Source organism: Manduca sexta, chromosome 23 (assembly GCF_014839805.1).
Source record: "Manduca sexta isolate Smith_Timp_Sample1 chromosome 23, JHU_Msex_v1.0, whole genome shotgun sequence".
Classification (NCBI taxonomy): Eukaryota; Metazoa; Arthropoda; class Insecta; order Lepidoptera; family Sphingidae; genus Manduca; species Manduca sexta.
The window spans coordinates 4,111,486-4,129,212 of record NC_051137.1 but is presented as its reverse complement, the minus strand read 5'-3'; the positions used below and the strand labels follow the sequence as shown (position 1 = coordinate 4,129,212).

The 17,727-nt window shown below is 35.6% G+C and overlaps 1 pseudogene; it reads left to right on the top strand.

The window, feature by feature from the left end:
- Window positions 1-86: 86 nt before the first annotated feature.
- LOC119188332 lies at window positions 87-16,510 on the top strand (annotated as a pseudogene).
- The last annotated feature ends 1,217 nt before the right edge of the window (window positions 16,511-17,727 follow it).

The window sequence follows — 17,727 nt, the reverse complement described above, 5'->3', positions numbered from 1 at the left end:
CGAAAATGAACCAACCAATGTTGTCGATTTCTCTTGGTTTTATATTTTTATGATAATTTATATTTATCAATGCCTGATGACACAAGTATGTACGTAGAATGTAGAAAACTAAGCGTGGATATTTAACTAACACTTGCAACCCCATGTAAAAGCTTAAAGCGCTGAAAACGCTGAGCTTTCAAGATTCAGTTTCAATATGAACACAACAAATATTTACTTCCCTTACAATACGTGATTACGTAGCCAAATTAAAAAGCAGTTTGATGTTTTAGTATTTGCAGTCCAAATGGCATTTTGCATTAGGTCGTGTAAAAAATCATTCTTGCTAATAAAATTGACAAGTGTGTTGCATAGGTTTTCGATTTCGATTTTCTTTGTATTGTAAAAGCTCGAAGTATAAAAGGAAAATGGTTCCGTAGATTGCGAGGTGTGGGTGGTAAAGTTATAAACAATTGAAAATGGTGTTTGCAGGGCTCAAATTGCTCAAAAGGGTAAGTTATATATCATATATTTAAAAATGTTACATATATGGGTGGCTTTTGATAGAGTAAGAAACCCAGTAACTATTTTTTATTACGATGATTTTAATATGAAATTATATGTGAAATCTAAAGATTAATCACAATTACGAATTCGAAAGTGAGTCGTTACGTATATGGTATAGAGTTTTTTAAGGCGTTGAATATAGAAACATTCAGGCTTAATGCTTAACAATTAAGAAACCAAAAACAGCTGACACATAAATCTAGGCAAAGGAAGATTGCACATAATGTTTTTTAATCGGTACAATGGTCAAATAATATATTATTGGATGCAAGTACGGCGTTACATGGATATAATGCCGACTGTTACGTAATAAATAACATCTGCAACATATAAACTCAGCAATAAATCTGATTTCTTAAGTGACGTTAATTATCTACCTACCTAAAAAGATCAATATTATGTTAAAAGTAGTACCTGCCTATTTCGTAGTTTTTAGTAATATTACAACATTAATTTCCAACGCCTTCTTATGAGTAACTATATTGGTAGTAGGCAGCTAAAAGTAGGTACTTTTATTTCAGCGAAAAACGCCTCGGAGTATCTATTCTACGATTAAATCTTCTAAGTTAATTGTATTATACGAAACAACGCAACTGTGTTTGTTTCATAAAAAATTGTATTATTTTTATGTAAAGTTCCAAGAAACCTTCAAATGGAAAGCGGGACAGTTTTTATTGTCAACTTCGCAGACTTTTGTTTAATTTTCTTTATATAGAGGTAATTTTTCCTCCTAAGTGTACTCTTATATTCGAAGAAGGGAAGAGAGTATACTTATACTCGGTCGTTTTCAATAAACGATCCCAATGCTAATCTTCGACCCGATCCCGATTATAAACCAATCAAAATAAGTCATTTGTAAGCATGTCAAAAAATCTAACGGGAATAAACGATTGTGAAAATTTACCAATTAGAATAAAGATTTTTTTGTTATACTTATTGTATGTTATGTTATCTAATCATTTGCCTAACTATAAATTTATTCACTTTGCTACGTAATTGTTGCTACGTAATTCGTCCCCTAGTCTTTTATTTATATATCCTATATAAAGTCATTTTCGGTATTTTAAAATCACATGTTTTTTAATTTTAAACTATGTAATTGGCCTAGGAGTAGCTTAAAAAGATAAGTGTAATTATTTTTAAGTCCTATTTGTAAAATTGGCAGTAAGTCGTGGCGCGACATATAGGGCCACGTCATTGCATATGGCTCAATTAGATAGCACCTCCCTATTTTCCGCGTAAAACATGATCTACATATCGTTGGCTCACTGTTACATCGTTCTATGTAAATGTTTCACTTGTGTTGCAAAAAATTGATTTAAAAGGTTTTATGTTGGTAAAATAAAAAAAAATAATGAAAAAATAATATTTTTTTTTTATTTTGAGGCTATTGGCATTTATTATTGATTGAGATATATAATTGATATATATATATAATTGAATTGGCACCATATTTAACACGTGGTAGGATGTATCTTATATGCGTCTGGATAGCGACCACCGTACACAAAGTCTTAAAACTCGCCATAGTTGCCCACGTAATTGTGTCTCGTTCCAGGGTCAACCTGTGTATATCCGGTTCCAATAGGCCGGCATAATTGTATCAACTCATCTCTCGTCAGTCGAAATTCTACTCGACTCCATTCCACTTACCATCAGGTGCAGTGGACTCACTTTGACGTGCACGAATAAAAAAAAGAAAAAAAAAACAAAAGTATTGAACCATGTAATAGTGAGGCAGCGATATGTATTGGCACTTATAGACTATCTCTGTACTGAATAATGTTTCTCTTTTAATTTATTTCCCCCTTACCTAAATTATAATTCCAAGTATCTAAGTTTATACACAATTTACACCAATTACTCCTGTAATTATTTATATTATTATTATTAAGTACTACTGTTTATTTCCAAGAATAAAGAATAATCCTTTATTCTTGGAAATAAACATAACGTATACAATTCCCGTGAAAATTACCTTCGCACTGTTTAGTAAAATTTATATTTTTCCAATAGACAAACAGCTGCGCCTTATTATTTTGTCAACGGTACAACATTATGTTAGAGAAGCGGTAGCGAGCGTGACTATTCTGGAACTTATGTGCAACATCTATTTCAAAATTCGAAATGCTCAAAAGTTTACTACAATGCATGATAACATCATACACATATCACTACGGAATGTATGACTGTTTAGTACCTATAGCTAATTTAAAAAATCACCCAATTTTAAAAACTCCACTTCTAAAGTCAGAAGCATTGTAAATATGGATGAATTTTGGTATGGAGAGTTTCAGGTTCTAGTAAGGACAAGGTCTACTTTCTATCCCGGAAAAATAATTCGCAGGTCTTTTATCCCGGAAAACTCTTTCACGCGGGAAAAGCCGCGAGAAAAAGCCATTACGTAATAAAAAATCATATGTAAATGTAGTTAAAGATATGGTATGTTATCAACGACACGCTTAGTAATGGTCACAAATTAAATGGGTTGCAGTAACGCAGCGGCACGCTCATAAAATATAGACATTTAGACGAGACACATGTCTGCTTTGTACGCAAACTGCAGCTACAAAAATGTTAACTAGTAATCTGACTTCTGTTGCGATATGAAATATCAGTAACAATGATAATTTTTTTTTATCGTTTTTGTATCGCAAGCCACAGGGTAAAGACGAAGTGTGTTCTAGAGCCCTAATACCTTATTTAAACATTCATATTAAACGTAAAATCTTTTGTGTTTAATAATATTACTACGTAATAAGCAAAAAGATATTTTTGTCAATAATTTAATAATTTTGTAATACCAATAAATACTTAGGCACTCCATTCCAATTATAATTTAGTTTTCAGTATAACAGTGCTTACCTTTATCTTGATAGATACTGTCTAAAATATATTGAACCAAACTTACTAAGTTTCTGTGTTTTTCCGCTACCGCTTATGCGCTGCCTCCACAATGGCCGCGACCTAAAGGCTACTAGTTTCTTCGTACAGTGGATTAAATACCTTCGTACTGACCGCGCGTGTTTGCTCGGAAATTTCCGCGAACGTTTTCCGGACTATGTGTTTTCGCGCCAAAATTCTGTAATCATGGTTTTAAAAAGTAACAAAATTGTTTATGATTTTTAAAAATGGAAATAACCGTTGATGTGGTAAGTTTTTTAAATTAATAAAATTCCTGTGGTTATAAAAATATTTAATTGATAGTATAAATTTGATGCACTTAAATTTAAAAAGCTTGCAGTGGTTAATAATTAAAAAGAAAATGCTTAAGTCTTGAAAGTTTAATAATTTATTTAAGATATGGGAGTCATGTGTATCAAAATAATTTTTGACGTAACTAAAATTCCTATCTTATTTTTATCGACACATACAGGAAGTAACTATTTGTGTTTGAATTAAAAAACTGTAACACATCAAGTAGCTATACCGAGCAGCAAATATCTTACAGCAACTACGTAATAAGCAAAAAGCCCCAACCATAACAAAATATATGTTTGACAGAAAACAGTGACGACGTAGACGCTCGACAAGTTTATGATGCTTTCATATATGCCTGGACAAACGATAGAAACTTGTAACAAAATGTTCACATAAATTCCAAGGCGATGTAGGTAAGCCAATTAATGCTTTGAAACTGCGTTAAAATACATTCACAATTTTTTAAAAAGGTTTAGGTATTGAATTAAATGTAATATATTTTAGCATAGTATTTCTTCTTGTAATTTACTTAAATAAATTTATATTTGAATTTAGAACATAATATATTTTAACATCATTTTGATTCCGTAAAATTTTTGTCGATAATTTCGGAAAGCAATTTTCACCAAACTCTAAAATGCAAGAAACTCTAGTGTTAAGTATTATTTCAACAATAATGTTTTACGGCTATTGAAAGCACATATTTACAGTAATACAAAGAAAATTCTAAAACAGTAGTAACAATAATTACAATTCGAAATTACAGCTAATAAGTATGGATAGGATCATAACAATAATGCTACTTATCTTTGTTTTCTACTTTTAACTTATTGTTATAACCTAATACTTCCTTAACTTAAATATTGTAGTTAAATTAACAAAAAAATTACACTCGTAACTTGGATATTCATTTATTTACTTATACTATTCTTATACTTATTTACTTTTAACAAAGCAACAAAGACTATTATTTAAATTAAACTTTAAATGAAGTTTCAATTTGTAGCTTGTACTTGTATAATTTCTAAAGAGCGTTTCGCGTGTGGAACTTGACTAATTCTTGTACGTAACAATAATTAAGCACGTTTATCTTAAACACCACTTATATAGGTACACGCAAACCAACATTTAACCCATACCTGAACCTCCTCCCCCTCCTAGACAATTCTTTTGCGAACGGTATTCACTCTGAATGCACGCCCGTGAACAGGGGGACATTTGCAGCGACCCTAGACGCGATCCAGTGTGTATACCTCATGATTGTAACTACATATTGAGGCCTCTGAGGGCTTGCGAAGATTTTCTGGCTTTCTCTTGTCGCTCATGCTAAGAAGGTTTCTTTTCCTTCCCCATTTCCCTTCTCCAGCTATCTCCTCCCAGCTTTCCACCAGGTCTCTGCAGTCGCTAAGCTGGTGGATTCCAGTATCCCATTCACAGGATTCTCCCAGTGTTGACTGCGGGGTCCAACACACAAAATAAAACCTATACCTGTAACAACTAACTTGGTAAAAACAACTTTTTCACGGTGGCTTGTTTTTATTTCCCCAGTAGAAATGGTGTAGGCGTCGTTCAATACGCTAAAACTTCTCTACATACTACAAAGCATGCAATAGTCTATATAAGTCAGACTTTTGGAAGATTTTTAATTTTTCAATTCTGCAGTACATAATATATAATCGAATATATCTGAATTAAAATGAACTTTACCCAAAAGCTTAGTAATAAGATTTTCCTGGAGTGGGGCCAGGTTTTAAATTACTGCACCACTAATCAAATATGACTGTAAGATAATGACCAAGATTGTGGAAGAACAGTTACAATATTTTTTTAGTGCAATAAGTACCAAGGAAGAATTAAATATATCATAACGTCTATAAATGTTATTCTTTTATATATTAACTTCCGGACTGGAAACTTAAGTTAGAACAGAGTACATAAAAAATATCCAAAAGGTAAGAAGTATCCTTCACTTACACGTGCGTAACAAAAGGTAACAAAATTTGTGTGTAATAATTTTGTGGCCGCATAATAAGTGCGCCCCCGGTATCGCTTCGCCTATTGATACCATTCTGCAAACACCGGCCGGTCACTCTGATATATGACTTAGCTAATTTGCCGCACCCTCTCTTTAATCACTCTAACTATGTACATGGATAATTAATCAAAATGCTATCTACTAGCTCTTAATGAAGGAAATATTATGGAAAAATTGCTGGAGTTCAATTATATTGAAACTGTTGTTTAAGGTATTTTTTGAGAATTGGGTAGTTCAGTCATTTCGTGCAAATATCGTTCCCCGAAAAACAAAATTATTACAGAAATTTCCATAAACACATCAAATGAAGCTAACTTTTTTAAAAATATATATTGAGTTAAACGAATGATTTCCTGTAGAATTTGATGTTAGATAGTTAACTATTGATTTGGTACTCGTTCGAATATAATTCATTAAACTAACTGACTATCTCGGTGGCGAAATTGTAGGTACTGCATGCGCGGTACAGCAGCGTTCTGAGGTCCTGCGTTCGAAACCCGGACCGGGCAGTGATAAGTTTTTCCGCCCAATATCAGCCCGGAGTCTGGAATTTGTGCCCGATATGGCGATAGGCTCTATCACATCATGGGACGGAACACACTTGGCGAAAAGTGGATGTCTCTGCATATCCCTTCGGGAACATATGCATGATGTGTGTTTTGTTTGTAGAATTCATTAAAAGTTAGGCATTTTTTCTAATACTCATTTGCCTGGAAATGTAATAGACTCGAAATGGCGGAACGACCTAATTGTTAGTTATTTCTTTTCGCATTAGGAAATTAATCGAATAAAACACCAAACTTAGCAGCAGATTAACACAATGTGTCGAAGAAATATTATCTAGATTAATTGAGTTCTAAAATTTTAAAGATGCATTGAACTTCATTTGTACCTTTACGTCTAGATATGTTCATACCAAAAAAATCTACGTTAATACTCCTAAATCTTGGTTTACAGCAACCGCTCGCAGCTACGCCTGCCGGATACGCCTTTCTCGCTATAAAAGACGATACAACAATGTACGACACCAGCGCCATCTATTTCAAAAATGAATATAAAAAACCGTCTCTTCCTAGATTATCAAATTGTCGTGTTAAAAAATTGGCTATAAGTTAATCCTGGACATGGTTTACCTACGTGCCAAATTACATACAAATTCGTTCTGTTGTTTCTGCGTTTACTTCGAACAAACATTCAAATATCTAATAATTGTCACAAACTTTATATAGGTAGTAGATAAGATTTCGTACCGACACCCGTATAAACCTTGTTACACATTCATTCCAAAACACTGTTATCACTTAAGATCTACGGCGTCAACAGCCGATGTCAATGAAGCGAGGACGCCTCCATTACCGCGCGCACCTGTGATTTGAATACGAAAGCGCCATTAAGTGCTTTCAACATTCGTAAACAATTATGAGCAATGATCGTCGAACAATGATGCATTTACATTTATTAGGTGTTTAACCTTGATTCCGATTGAGTCTTCAGGAGCAGGCCCTTACAACAATGATAATTGTAATGTCGTAAAAATAGCAGATATTTACGAGTCTTTATTAGCGCTTCCTCTAGCCACTGGTACATGCAAAAAAAGAAAAAATTAAAATAAGGTTTTATTTTACACATTATTTTGACGCTTTATCTGCCTTATGAGTGTAAATTTACGGAATAAAATTGGCACTGTCAACTTGTCCCCGTTAAAAAAATATATGTAAGCTTGGTCATCTGTATGTCAATATTTTACTAATTCCAAACAGCGTTATTCTGTTAACATTCAACAAACATAAAAGATCTTCACAAACTTACACCAATTTTGACATTTCTACCTTTGTTTATTGTTACAAACCTCCTTTGTTTTAAATTTGATAATTGAACGGTTTCTTCGTCATGCGACTATTCAAATTTCTAAGAACATATACAAGGAGTGGACATCGTTTATGAGTTGGCGAGTTTTATGGGGACGGTAAAACGATCGTAAAACATCGTCGCCATGCTCTTTCAAGTGTCGTCCACAAAATTAGGATGGATTAATGGTCGTATTTTATAACTGGACGTAATAATACGGCGTTCTTATTATCAATAACAGGCACGGCATTATGGCGTTTTTTTGCTGGACTAATAAAATAAAAATAGCACACACATTCCCTAAAAGTGAGGTAGAGGTGCTACTGGTGCATCCATTTTCCGCTGTGTTTCTTCCGTCCCATGATGTCATCAGAGGCGAGCCTATCGCCATATCGAGCAGAAATTTCCACACTCTGGGCTGATACTAAGTAGAAAAACTCAACATCACTTTGCCCGGGCGAGCCTTTCGCTATATCAGACAGAAATATCCACACCCCAGGATGATGCTAAGTAGAAAAACTCAACATCACTTGCCCGATCCGGAGATCAAACCTGAAACCTAAGCATTACTGTCCTACCAGCTGCTGTCAAAAAATAGCAATTAATCAACTTGACTTTATAGGCTTAAGCTCAAAGCAATAATTTCGGATAGATATAGTTTTCCCTTTTCAATGCAATATTCGTAACTACAAACCAGATTTTTTTAGATTTATATTGGTGCAGTGGAATATTAATTATCTATTTAGTTCTGTCATAGAACTAGCAACAATATTTAAGGACGCTTTAATATTTTACAGCACACAGTGCATCCCTCGTCGTCAGGGTTGCCACAAGTGTCCAAGACTGGATTTGCGAGGGGACCCTATGGATCTTGGTGTACTCCTGACTCATCGCCACTTCATAATAAGTAAGTTATGTGTCAATAAATATAGTCAAATGAAGATGTATGAGATTTTTAAGGTGAATTTAATATTTTACTTTCAGACTAACTCAAACAATATCGAACATTGAAACGAAAACACAGATCAAAGATAGTCATCAGAAACAGGAAAAGTAAGTAAAATTCTGTGACTATAAACAAAGTCATAATAAATAATACAATAAAAAAAGATTTTTTGTTAAATATGCCTTTATTTTAATGTAGAGCCGGTAGTCAATAAAAGTGTCTCACCACCTGTTTGATGTTAATACTTTTCTTAAAGGAAGCAATTTCAATCAAATAATGTTAGAAAAATCTACATAAATTTTACCCGGCCTGAGATTCATCTCAAACCCTTGCAATAAATAACTCATGCGCAGCCATAAGACCAAGAAATCGACGGATGTTATTTTTAATTTTATTTCTAATATTATTGTAAATATTTTATCTTAATATAAAAACTAGTTTTGACGATTATAATATTATAAATCCTACATTTTATTATGAACGTATATTATGTTTCAGTCCAATAATTCCCCTGCAAAAGGTGAGATTATTCTCAACCACTCCACCGCCGGAGTACAAGGCGACTTGCGAAGAAAAGGACGTGATTACTGAACTGAAGGAGCTTAAGAAAACTTTATCTAGCAATTCTGCTGAGAAGTAAGTATTCATTATAATTAATTATGAAACATATTGAGACAATGACTCTTATTTATTGCTTCAGTTACTTCAACGTCAGCAATCATCAGTTTCAGTTTAGTGTAGTCAAGAGTGTTTATTTTCAAATAGGTAATAGCATCTGTGATAATTTAAGAAGTTAAGTTTACTTCATATTAGTCTTTTAGTACATCTAAAATTATCGCTCATTTTATCATTAATGCCACTCTTGCCATCGAAATAAAACTAGTTTACGGATTTTATCACAGTTTCTTTGTATTTTAATTTTCTCCTAATGTAAGAAAGACTTTGCAGCATAAGAATTACTTAAGAAACATTACACAACCGGCTCTTGTCATAGAATAGTTATTTTTAGTTTAACATCCAATTAAAAATGAACAGTTAGGTACACTTCGCTATAAATTACAAATCAAACATCTAATAGAGATGGAAATACAGTTTATTTGTTAACTTTGACAAATGCTTCAATACCATATATACCTCGCAGGCCACCAATTTCTGAAGATAAACCAGCGCCAGTGGAGACGCCACAGAGTCCCGTGCCAACATCGCCATCACGTCACAAGCAATGCAAAGGATTCTTCAAGTTTTCCACCTTCTGCGACCCATTCGTGCCCATCGATCCGCAAGGCGAGTTTCTTATTAACAGCGGGATACCATTACCGACAATTACGATTAATAGACAATTATTTCTAAATAACAGTTTGATTAAGGTTTACAGCAATTAATTTAAACGGGCTTGCTTTTATTTTTCACAAGTTATAATTGTTTTGATCATAATAAATGATTTCACAACTACCCTTTATATTTATCTTCTGAATGCGACAAGAAATCTTCAAATGGATTATTTTTTTCCTTTCAAATACCACGTGCACCATATCTTGAAATTAGGTCAATTATTTAAAACAAGGCTGGATATATATTACACAACATAAATCCTAATTTTCTCACTCTAAAAGATCCAGTTCAGAGAATACCAATTCCAGTACCAAACTGGGATAACGCCAGGCAGAAAGCATAAAAGTCTAGGAAATCCTGTTTGATTTACAGGACGCGTTTACATCACCTGGCTACTTCTGGTGACATTCTGCTACAGCTACAATGCATGGTGCATCGCCTTACGCGCCACCTTCCCTTACCAAACGAAAGAGAACACTCCTATATGGATGACTGCTGATTACTTCTGCGACCTGGTGTACTTGCTTGATTTGTTGCTCGTTAAGCCACGACTGATGTTCCTGCATGAAGGCTTCTGGGTTGACGATCCTAATGAGACGAAGAAGAATTATATGAAGAAACTGCAATATAAAGTAAGTGCATAGAAAAAATATAAAAGAATTTTTGTATTAAGTATATTATCTCATAATGATATTATAAGTATAATACGTAGGTACTTAACGCCTCTGCTTTCTGTGACCCAGTTTTAAAGTTAGTCAGGAACTGTAGATTTCCACTTTTCACCATTTGATACCAACGTAGTTTCTTCTTCTTTAGCCTTTAGAAGTCCACTGCTGATAGGCCTCACCTATCTTAATATATTTTCACCAATCTCCTCATATAACTTGCTCTAGTAACTTCTATCTTTATCATGATAGGTATTGGCTTGAACGTAGACCGTGATAGAGTCACTATATCACAGAAATGGCATCAACGATAAAGGTGGTAATACATTTCAAAGCTGTTCACTAATCTTCTCATAGTAAGTAAGTTACTTGCTCTAGTAAGTTGCATTTACATCATGATAGGGTTTGTGTTGAATGTGGAATGGCTCACTGTATCACAGAAATGGCGCCAACGATAAAGGTGGTGCATGTAAAAGCTGATTTGATACCTCTTTGTTTCAGTTCGATGTAATTTCGCTGACTCCTCTGGACCTTTTGTACATCTACTTTGGCACGCAGCGAGTGGCGCTTCGATTCCCAAGGTTACTGAAGCTGCAGACCTTCTGGGAGTTCCACCAGGCTATGGACCGAGTGCTCTCCTCACCTTATGTGGTAAGTTGGAGATAGAAAAAAACAATTTCAAAATTATTATCCTTAGAAATACGGAAAAGTTTTAGGTTTGTCTCTCCACCCACCCAGTTTATTACTCTCTATTTGGATAGCTGGAGCAGTTTCTCAGGTTCAAAAGAGCCAACGCAGGTATATTTGTATAAATGCTGACCCATAAACATGACATACCCGGAGCTTCAATACTAATTGCAATGCCTTAAATCTGTCTCTACAGAACACAATACAGTTCCTCTGACCAGATGACTACCTTCTTCTACGGTAGGGAATATTTCCAGCCTTTAAACCACATTTTCGTCGCCAGGTGAGAATCGGCAAGACCCTATTCTACATTTTCTACTTGATCCATCTCAACGCATGCGCATACTACGCCATGAGCGACTACATCGGCCTCGGCTCCAACGGCTGGGTGTGTACGACAACGAGGGCAACGCGTACATCCGCTGTTTCTACTTCGCGACAAAAACAGCGACATCTATCGGCAAGAACCCGAAGCCGGAGCAGACTATAGAGTACCTGTTCATGACTGCGGCTTGGTTGATGGGTGTGTTCGTGTTCGCGTTACTGATCGGTCAGATAAGGGATATTATAGCGACGGCTACGAGGGCTAGGGTAAGTGTTCCTTATATTCTAACATTGTTTATTGCTTCGTTGTTTGATGGCGTAGTTGTATTATTATGTCAATGCAATTTTAAGGTCTCAGGTTTAGTTTCCGGGTGATATTAGGTTTTTCTTCTTAGTATTAACCCAGAGTTTAGAATTTGTGCCAAATATGCCGAAAGGCTTGCTCCCTAGTACATCATGGGGCAGAATTCACCCGCACGAAAAATAAGTATCGCTGTTACGACTCTTCCTGAGTGTATGTGTATAAAATAGTTTATTCCCCGCATCGAGACTAAGTTCGTTTACTTAACAAGTTCGATGCATGTCTTGTTCCAGAACGAAACTCAAATCATATCCTTAAAAAATCCCCTTTTTTTTACATACCATTCGCTTTTTTTTATTACTTAATTGAAAAGCCCACAGTAATTATAATCTGATACAACTATATCGATACCTTGCAGGCAGAGTACCGTAAGACAGTGGACGGGTGCAGCCGGTACCTGCGGCGACTCAACATGCCGGTCGCGCTGCAGCGCCGCGTCACTCTCTGGTTCACGTACACCTGGAGCCAGCAGAGATGCTTTGGTATATCGATTTGGCATAATAATATTTGGTGTATCGATTTGGCATAATAATATTTGGTATATCGATTGGGTATAATAATATTTGGTATATCGATTTGGTATAATAATATTTGGTATATCGATTTGGTATAATAATATTTAGTATATCGATTTGGTATTATAATATTTGGTATATAGATTGGGTATAATAATATTTAGTATATCGATTTGGTATAATAATATTTGGTATATCGATTTGGTATATCGATTTGGTATAGTAATATTTGGTATATCGATTTGCTGGTGGTAGGATACATGGAGTAGTTTGTAGCACTCAGGAGTAATGTAGCTACCTATAAGTAAAAAAAAAAATCAGTTAAGTAGTTCTTAAGATAAACGCATTCAAATAAACTCTTTAGCTTTATATTAGTATAGATGAACTAGTATAAGGCTGTATTTCTTATTATAGTAACCGACAATAATATACATAATTGTGATTAGTAATATACCGATATATTGCAGTATCAGTCTGATTTTACAGCATATTACTAGTGGTAGATCTCTCATATGTGAGAGTCCGTCTGGGTAGGTACCACCACAATATCTATTTCTGTCGCCAAGCAGCAGTTGTGTTCCCGTTTGAAGGACATTGTAGCCAGTGTAAATACTGGGCATAATAAGACTTGACATCTCATGTCTCAGGATGGCGAGCGCAGTGGAATACCAAACAATACTTTGTAATTCAAGGTGTTGGATGGTGTTTCTACTATTTATGGGCGGTCGTATAGCTTATCATCAGGCGAACAGCAAGCTCGTTTCGTCAAAGCATTAAAAAGAAAACAAAAATACTTTTAAACATGAAGGTCTTTCAGATGAGTCGAGGATACTGAACTCGCTACCGTTCAACATGAAGCGAGACGTGGCGCTGGCCGTTCACATGTCCACCTTGAGCAAGGTACGTGTACCTTGCGAAAATTGTTAAAATGTGATTTTATCAGCCTACAATATATATTAAAATACAGACGTTATTAAGCTGAAGATTGTTGAAACTGCTAGGGAACCAGTTATATAGTACTGTTCTTTGCAACAAGATGACGACGATGGTGCAACGCTTAAGGATGGGTATGGAGACAATTTATAACCCTGAAGGGCTATGGGAATAATCAGCTCCAAGGGAAGGGACTGACGCTGAAGGGCTATGGGCATAACCAGCTTTAAACCCATGGGAAGGACTAATTACAATTTTCTTATCGGGCATCACGATCTAGAAGAGAGGAATCTATTATTATCCTATTTCCCTGGATGAGCCTATTGTAAAATGCTAACTTCTCCAAACACCTCGCCATCATCTGTTTAGGTGCAACTGTTCCGCGACTGCTCCGACTCCTTGCTGCGGGACTTGGTGCTGCAGCTGCGGCCGGTGTCGTTCCTGCCGGGAGACCTGGTGGTGAGACGGGGGGACGTGGGCCACCAGATGTACATCATCAAGTCTGGCGAGTGCTGTGTGAGTATGGGAATTTAGTGTTTTTAGATGTTTATATATTTTTGTCCGTGCTACGGTACTATTTTTCTAATACTGTTACGTGCCAGGGTTCTTTATAGACAATTGCAATACCGATTATACTTAAAACAACAAAAACGCTTTCATTAGCTCACTAGCACACTCCATAAAAACACTATTAGTGTTTTTATGTTAAACACAAACACAGCAACACGTGAATAAACAAACACTAAAACACTCGATCGCTCTTAAACGCGTTTTTGACTTCAAGATCACAGTGATGGCTAGTTCTGTTCTGATTTTCAGTAACAATATTCAAATATCGAAGCAATACGTAAATATAATATACTACTGTTGGACACGGGACTCCTCTACTACTGGGATTAGTCCTTTGTTCACCACGTTGGCCTAGTGCGGATTGGCAGACTTCACATACTCTCAAAATTCTTATAGAAAACTTCAATACGCAGAATTCCTCACAATGTTTTCCTATAAAAGACAAATAAATACTCACATAATTTAAAAAAAGAGATGTGTACCCTTAAGTTTTGAACCTGCGGACATTCGACTCGGCTGTCCGCTCCACTCTCAATTCAGCTATCGCCGCTTATGTAGTCCGGAGCAATATGTGCTTGATTGTATTTGCAGGTGATGTCCCACGACGAGAGTGAGGTGCTGGCAACGTTGCGTGAGGGTTCTGTGTTCGGTGAGATCAGTCTACTCGGCATCGAGGGACTGCGCCGGCGCACGGCTACTGTCAGGTTTATGAAACACTAGATATTGCTCGCGGTTTCACCCGCGTGTAAACCCTTTCTCGCTACAAACGTTTCTAAAACATTGTAACGATTTATAACACCACCTGTATGACGCCAGCGTTATTTATTTTCAAAATCCTATAATTTCCCATGGGTGCGAATTACCGGGATAAAGAGTATGTATTAATCCAGGGCATGTTCTATTCGTATACTGAATTTCATACAAATCCGTTCAGTTGTTTCTGCGTTTACATGTAACAAACATCTTAACGTTCTCAAACTTTCGAATTTATATCAGTTAGTAGTAAAATTCAACATATATTGCCGTTTTCCATTATGTACCTAAGAATGAGAAAGATTATTGAAATGATAAGCATTTTCACGTCTTCCCGAAATTACTTTTTATTTAAAGGCACTAAAGTATGAATACAAACAAATTTCTAAGTCTGTTGAAGTTAATAATTAATTAGGCTTACATATGTCTCTAATGAATACAAAAGAAAGTAAAACCCCAGCCTGGATTTCATAGCTTAATGATTGGGAATACCTTTAAAAAATCCTTAATCGCTCCCTCTGAACCAAACGCTGACGTCCTTCAACTGTCGGCTCAGAAACAAACCCAGACAATCCTTTACAGATCCCGTGGCTACTCCAGCCTCTTCGCTCTCTCCCGTAACGACCTAGACGCAGCTCTCAAATACCACAAGGAAGCCGCCAACATCCTGCGTCTCCGAGCTGATCAGCTCATCCGAGAGAACGCCGCCCGCCTCGTCAAACGCAAGCAGTTGGAGGCGAAGAAATCTCATGAGGAGTCACACGGCCTCAGGCACAGGAAGATGTCGTCTGCGTCCAGTAACCTCGCTGAAGGGAAGAAGACCAGGATGGCCAGCGCTGCAGCTAAGAGGAGGCTGTCTGCTGTTTCAGAGAATAAGGTCAGTAATAAAAATAAAAAAACAATAAAACCTTCGTTCATAATCAGTAGTTTTAGAAGATAAGGACTGGTTTTAAACTGACCAGATCTTTTGGCAGAAAGCCATCTGCCAAATCAAGTGCAAGCAGGTTAAGGTGAAGAAGTCTCATGATGAATCGAACTCAGACACAGAAAGGTGTCGTCCGCGACCAACAATCCGTCTTTCAATTATTTTTCCTTCTCCTTGCGCTAGACTCCAATAGCAGCATATTTAGGCTGTAGAACGAGAGGTCCTGAGTTCAAATCCCAGGTGCATAAAAATTTGTACAGACTTACTAAACACGATTTGCTTGCAACTGAAAATCTTAAAGGGGTTTCTCCAGATCTCTTATGCTTTAAAAATTCTACATAATTCAGTGGACGGCGCTGCGGCCAAAACTAGTATCAATGGGTGATTCTATTTGGTCCTATTGTAGGGTGTACGCGCCTCGCTAGCGTCAGCTTGCAGCGGCGTACGTACTCCTCTACCCACCATCGTACTGTCCAGCGATTGAAGATTCCACCAAACATTCCATTGAAATCGTTTCCTTCTTTGCATTTATTTTAGAATAGAACATAATATATTGTTTTAAATTGTTTACGGTGTAATATATTTTGTGTTTTAATAGAACAATAATTTGATTAAACAATAACTGATTATAAGCAGTCTATTTTCGCATAACCGAAAGAAAGCGGGGAGATGTAATGTATTATTTAAATACTGTATAATTTTATTTATGTAGTAGTTTTAATGTATTCAATCGGGGTCATGTAGGTATAGTAGAATTGGTTATAATAATTGTCTATTCCTGGTCATGATTTCGATTATATAATGTGCCAATTTATCAATATCTCGGTGTTTTAGTGTAAACGTTATATTATCTAAATGTACTTAAAGTAGGTTGCGGGTAGAAAACTAAGCCTTACTTTAGATCGCATAGCTGTGGTATTGCATACTTTTGTGGAGACCGCAAGCTATTTAAACTAAGCCACTACGACAAAGGGTTCATATAATCCATTTCCAGTCGACTTACCTTTATGTAGATTCTAATTATCTTCAGAATGATTTGCAGATTGCATTCTTGCATATTACTAATTACTATATGTTGTGCCAAGTTCCCTTTCGAAAGAATTCAACTTTCGCCACTGCGGAATTATGTTCTTTGTGTAATTTTCTCAGCCAAACTCACTTTGCTTAGTCCTTGGTCTGCAACCGGCGTATCCTTAGGTATTAATGGTTAAATACCCTGTAATTAACCAGTTACATTATGTAATGTTTGTAGCGTGTATGCGTTGTTATATACGCATTTAAAACCTTCGTGGTACTATAAACAAATAACGAAAATAATTACGCTAAATTGCGAAGATATGTCGATTAACATTTATAGAACTTCTTACTAAATTTTAGACATACAGTCTTAATTATAAAAAAATCGCAAAGCTATGCTTAGTTAAAACACAAATTTAATCGATGAGCTGTAAGTCAAAACCCGCCATCTTTCGTCTGAATAAGGTTTAAACTAGGAAACCGGTGTTGTTTTTGCTAATTATTGACAAGTTTATAAGTAAGACTGTATATGTCAAACTATGACTAAAAATTCTGCTATCTAATAAAGATTTAGTAGTGCTGTATAATAGGTAACATTGGGTAGATTGGAAGAGTTCTTTTTGTAGATTAGAAAATAAGGAAAACATATTTGATCATGGAAAAATTGCGACCGTAAAACGGTTTGCGTAGTTAAAAATGTAAGTAAAATTTAGACTGAAAATTTATTTGTGTATCTACTTATTGTCTATGAAATAAATATATGTATAAAATAATGGCTGTTTTATTTGTTCCTTTGCCTGAAAGCTTGAAATCCAATGGCGTCTGACCAGCACTTTGTTACAAATTCAGTCTCACCATCTTAAATTTTTGAATCGAAAAGAATATTATACATAAAAACAGAAATTGAACCTATCACAATTTCATACACTTTATTTTTCTATCTTGAAATACGGGTATTTTGTTATTTATAGAAAAAAAAAACACAATTAAAATAACTAAGGAATGGTCACATCCTAACTTCTAAAGGTTTAATACCTTCAAGCATAATAACAGCAATAATTACGTATAT